Consider the following 6,123-nt stretch of genomic DNA (forward strand, 5'->3'; position numbering starts at 1 on the left):
CGCTCTTAGATTTTCTATTGTTGTTGGTAGTTGTAAAGATATCGAGCTCCGAATAAAAAAATAATTATTTTTAACGTTTTGAAAGAATCGCCATTTTTTATTTCCTCTACCTACACTTGGCAGACTCATCAATTTTGATTAGTAATTATACATAATTTTTAATTAAGTAATCAAATATTGGGGTGAAATAACTGACTTTTTTCTCCTCTTGGGTTCTTGTAGTTGTTGGGTTTTTGTGTTTTTTTAAAACTTATTTATCCATTTAAGTGTTTCCTGTAACCGTTTTTTTTAAAATTATATTTTCGTTTTAATCAATGTGTTAGTCTTATTCTCGTAAAATTTATCTATTTGTTTGTTTTTGGTAAACTGGTCTACTGCTGTGACTATGAATGATGGTCTGATCTTACATTGCCGTCTAATAGTGAATTTGTTTAGCGGGTCACTGAAGAGGATCTAGGAGGGTGAATTCCGGTGAGCGAATTTGTTGATCGGGTGAATTGAATAATTGTGAAAGGGTGAAATTGGAGGAGCAGAAATGAGAAAGAAAAATAGGAATGAATGAAACATTTGTATTTGTTGTACAGACCGAAATGGATTGTAAAAGGAAACTGTAGGGGTGAAAAAAATTGTTTATTATATCCTATTATTGTATCTCTTTTTTTTCTGATTATACCATGTATGTGTAATTTATATATGTCCGATTACGGATTGAAAAGTATGATGTGTGACATAGCAACCTAATGTATTTAGACAGCATAGATAAATAAAATATTTCTCTCTCTCTAGATCTAGTTTGTGATGATTACAACATTGTGTTAATTGAATAAATGTATTTTTCTCTGAAGTACACCTAAAAGAAGAGATCAAATAGGAGTTATACTTACATTATACTCTCCAAAAAAAGATTCATATTTTTTTTTTTTTATTTTACAAAATTGAAAGCTGTTTAATATAAAAGTTATTTTGCAACAAATTAGAAAATATTTTTATTTAATTCTGAATATGATATAAAATATTTTGTACTAGTAATACTATAAGTTAAAGGATACTATATAGTTAATTATACTATATAGTTAAACGATGATAATATGCATAGAATCTTTTAAGGGATAATCATAAGGTTCATATCATCAAATGAATCTCTTCATCGTTCAGGCTGCTTTGATATTTTTTATTATTGTCTGAATCATTCATCACTTTCCTCTAGTGTCAAACTTTGTTTTGATTCATTTTATTATTAATAATAATTTAGGAGCACTTTCGTACAATTATCATATTTTGTCTTGAAAATTATAAGATATGGTAATTTCTGTAGTCTTTTTTTTTTTTTGACATGATTAAAATAAGTATTTTTGAAATAGAAATTATACATAGCTATACTATTTTAAGGTTCTTTTTCACAATGACAGTTTTGTCATGGTAGTACTGTCACGAAAGTGAGACAGTGGGGCAGTATGACAGTGTCTTATTAACAAGGTGTCAGTAAACCTATTTCAGTTAGCTGGGAAAATCTTGAAACGCGAGTTCTGCTCCGCCAAACAAGAATGTTCAAACATAACAAACATCGCGGTACTATATTTTCCCGACATAACAACAACGGCCTTTCAGATATCTGTGCCTCCTCAAATATATAAGGTACAGGAACATGAAATTTTACACATACACACTCTTATGCAATTTGAGAAAATTTCTAAATCCTCATCGCAATCAGACAGTAGTGAGCCGATGTATAACAATTCGAAAATGACATTTTTCCTGGTCAGATTTTCGTTTGTTTGTTTTTGTTTAGTGGCGCCAAACTTCATTGGTTATCAACGCCATTTATATTTTATTTAATTTTGCTTATATTCCTTTAATTTTATTTATTTTTTAATTTGATTATTTTATTTTATTAAACCGTTCAATGTTATATTTTTGTCAGCAAATGTTGTGATTTTAGAACCGGGTTTTTGAAGTATCTGAGTTTAGTCCTAAGGTCTTGAGGTGTGGTGTGAAATATGGGCATTGTTGGAAAATATGGCTTATTGTCAGATTATTGTTACAATACTGGCAGTTCGGAGGCGTTTCTTATGAAATAAGATAGGAGTGGGTGAGCCTCGTGTGACCTATTCTCAGCCTAGTCAGTACAACCTCCTCTCTACGGCATTTGCGACTGGAGGTACCCCAGGGCTTGACATCCTTTTTAATAATTTTTAAATTACACACTGGGCTTTCATTCCCCAAAGATTGCCATTTATCTTTGACTTCCTTTACAAGAGGTTTGCTCATTTATGATAGAGTTAAAATTGCTTTGCCCCGTCCCGGAAGCGCGAGTGCTTCTCTTGCAGCGTGATTGGCTAGTCAGATTTGATGGACCTACATCGCTTAAAAATTTGTAACTATTTGATGTTTTGAAAAAAAAAAAATATGTAGAAATAAAAAACAGGCTTTTATTACACATTTTGCTGTATAAACAAATTATTTATATTGTAATAAAATTTTACATGGGTATTTATTGCATAATATTTTATGATAGTTAGTTAGACATAAAAACCGGATTAAAAAAAAATGTATGAGTAAGTAATCGCTATCATGACAATTTAACCCGTTAGGTCAAGTTTGTTCCGCCATGTTATTTATAAGATTGAAATATGTATCATGTTATTACACTTTGAGTAATTACTTTGAGTAACTCCTAGTGAGCATTCTAGGCAAACAAATGCCATCACTTTTTACACCGCCTTCAACGGTCCCGGCAACCATACTTATAATGCCATTCCGGCAAAACAAGGCAATTCAAATATGCCGGCATATGTACATAACATTCTTTTTGTATATATGTAATTGTTTATCTATTTTATTCTAGGAGGTAAGAAAAAAAAATTATGATGTTAATTTATAGGTTACTTCGGAGGCCATTTTGTATTTAGAGTGTTATTACTATCTTGTATCTTCATGGTTAAGTTTGCTCTTACTAACTTATTACATAATAAATAAAGGACGTCTACACATTCCATAATCATTCCAGCCAGACTGACACAAAACCTTATTTTTTTTTATTAATATCTTTATTGAAATTTACAACTGTATATTATATAATACATTCAGTAAATTTGATCTTAGCTAAAATGGAGTGTTATAGGCGTATAGAGAAACTATCCATTGGTAGCGCTCTAATGAAATTTTACATTAGCAGGTCTCGTGGCCATCTTCTTTTCAGGCGTCTCGGAGGATTGTCAGGAATGGAAGAGGATGCAAGGTTAGAAACTAAGGGGTTTGAGTGGTTAGGAAGTTTATGATGGAAGGAGTGGTATCTGGTTCGGGCTTGATCGGTTACATAGGGAACATTAAGGTCTTTATGTATGATTTTATTTGTGACAAAGTAAGAAGTATTGAGGATTTTACGAAGGTTTTTCGGTTGTAAGGATTGGATACGAGGTTATGTGGAGCCCTAAAGCTCAACTCCATATGTCCAGATTGGCCTTATTACAGTCATGAAGATCAGTCTTTTGTAATGAGTTGGAGGTTTAAACAGTTTTTCTAGTAACTGCTGTAATAGTCGCAATCGACGAGCAGTTTCCTGTCTTTTCAATCTTGTGTGAGAATTCCAAGTTAATCGTTTGTCCAGGCGTGGTCCAAGGTAGCGGATCTGTTCGACAGGGGTAAGAGTAACATTATTAAATGAAACTGTAAGGCAGTCGGTAGGTTTACGACGGAGGGTAAAAGTGATTTGATGGGATTTGTTGGAATTTATCTTAATCCTCCAATTATGACACCATTCTTCGAGGGCTGTGATATGGGACTGGAGAGTTTGGTATGCAATCAAAGGGTTGTTATTAACTGCGAGCATTTATGTGTCATCGGCATATGTGGTGAGGATAGTGTTAGGACGCGAAACTTGAATCGGGAAGGCCTCTTCAGTTCGACTGACTCTTATATCTGAATGAGATATCGAACAGTGAAGATCTTGTGAAAGGTCCTTTTCGATTCATAATAAACAGAAACCTTTTTTTGACTATCATTTACCAAAGATCTCACAGCCTACTACTACTTAGTATTATCCCTATCAATCTGATCGTCCTTCTTTTGGTTTGACTGTCAATCAGATTGAACATTTAGGGGTCAGTATACATATCTTTCTGTCTTCCTTTCTCTATACCTATTTGTAGATAATATTTAATAAAATATAGAACTGTATGTACAATAATGAACAAAATTTAATTTACAAATCAACATAATAAACGTATAATTTAATTATAATAATACTTGTGTAATCTAATATTTACAGACATAATGTTCTTTCAGTATAAGGTGTCTAATGTTTATCTCAAACTTATCGTTTCAAAGTGGTTGTTTGGTTTGTTCCATTAAGAATCAAAACTATGATTGAACTGGTGGGCGCTTGCGCAGAACTGTATTTGTGGTTCCAAATCCTGTGTCACGCATACGCCGAGGTAGTTTTGACTAGTGTTGGAACAAAACTAATACACTATTAATGTTTTTATATATCACTTCTAGAGAGCCATCAGTCTTTATTCTGTCACTCCAGACATCACAGTAGCAACAGAGTAAGTGAACTGGAGAATCTGGAAAGAAAATATAATGTAAATCAATATCCTCAATTAATGAAAAAATAAAAACAAACAAATGAAATTGTCAAGTCTATGGAGTAAGTAGTAAAAATTATATCGATAGTGAGATCTTTCGATTCTTTGTATTCAACGGAAACACTCGTTTTAATGACTCTTGAGTAATAGAACCACCACTGAATAGTTTGTATGCGTATGTGTATGTACATGCTTTTGTTTATGTGAATATACAAACAAAAATCGAAAAATTACATCGATTACACTAAAATCGATCTCTGAGGCAATGATGTAGATTAAAGATCCACCGAATAAGGAAATTAAATGCAATAATAATAATGTGAACCGTTACAATCCATGAAGGGTTAGGAGTTCCGTAGTTCGTAAGGAACTATTTTTAGTTATATACAACGGTTGTACAAGGAGGTGATTTTTTCAGGATCTTTCTTAACCGCTAGATTTTTCCCTAATAAAGGATACCCACTTTATAAGGCCGGGTGGACCCCATGAGGGATCCAGAACCAACAGGGTTTACTCACGACAAGTATAACAGAATAAATAATTATCTACCACTGCAGGATTCGAAGCTGGGTACTTGGAATTAAATAAAATCAAATATGATAATAATAATTTATTTATTCTGTGACAAGTCCCTTTAGAATAATTCAGAGAAATAGACAGATGAGAGATGAGAAACTTCAGAGATACTTAAACAAAAATACAAAGAAATATAAATAGTCATAAAAAATAATTATTAGTTACTTTCTCACTTTAATCAGTTGGACAATAAAAAAGAAAATGATGTAAAAATAATTAAGAATGATGTAATAATTTATGTACATATTTACAATTATATAAATTTACAATTTTATGGGGTCTGAATGGATAAGAAATGATTGAACCGGCGGGATTTAAAGGTAGGGAGGGTATTGGAGCGACGGATGTTGGAAGGGATGGAGTTCCATAAGGATGAGGCTCGGATAATGAACGATCTATCGAAAGCAGCGGTTCGGTGGGCCCTGGTGTACAAATCTGAAGACCGGGGATGTATGAAGGACGGCGGTATTGGATGACTTGAAAAATGAAGGATGCCAGGAAATACTTACGACGGTAGAAAGGATAAAGCCACTTCAACTCTGCATAAAAACGGGAAACGAAGGCATCACATGGGATCCTGCAGATGAATCGTACACATTCATTTATCATACGTTTTAAACTCGCCCCGAGATCCCCACAGTGCTCCAATGTACCATACAGCAATAGTCAAAGTAGGGAAATATTAGAAAAGTGACTAGGAGCCTACGGGTTTCAAATGAGAATAGTTGGTGGAGATAATTTAAACGTTTTAAAGTGATAAAAATATACATGAAAAAATATAGTAAAAATAACGTTTGTTTGTTTGTTTGGTTGTTTAGTGGCGCCAAACTTCATTAGTCATCAACGCCATTTATATTTTATTTAATTTTGCTAATATTCGTGAAATGTTATTTATTTTTTGATTTGATTATTTTATTTATTTATTTATTTTTAATTTTGTTTTTTCTATTTTTATTTTTTT

General features: G+C 32.6%; 1 long non-coding RNA gene across 1 annotated transcript in view; it reads right to left on the bottom strand.

Moving 5' to 3' along the window:
- Positions 1-2,727: 2,727 nt before the first annotated feature.
- Positions 2,728-6,123, bottom strand: part of LOC136796944 (uncharacterized) — a 10,464-nt gene continuing 7,068 nt past the window's right edge. Inside the window, exon 3 of the long non-coding RNA XR_010844738.1 lies at positions 2,728-4,565. This is a non-coding gene — a long non-coding RNA (uncharacterized lncRNA). The remainder of the gene's footprint in view (positions 4,566-6,123) is intronic.

The sequence above is a fragment of the Halyomorpha halys genome, unplaced genomic scaffold (genome assembly GCF_000696795.3).
Source record: "Halyomorpha halys isolate HHAL.00 unplaced genomic scaffold, Hhal_1.1 Scaffold83.1, whole genome shotgun sequence".
NCBI lineage: Eukaryota > Metazoa > Arthropoda > Insecta > Hemiptera > Pentatomidae > Halyomorpha > Halyomorpha halys.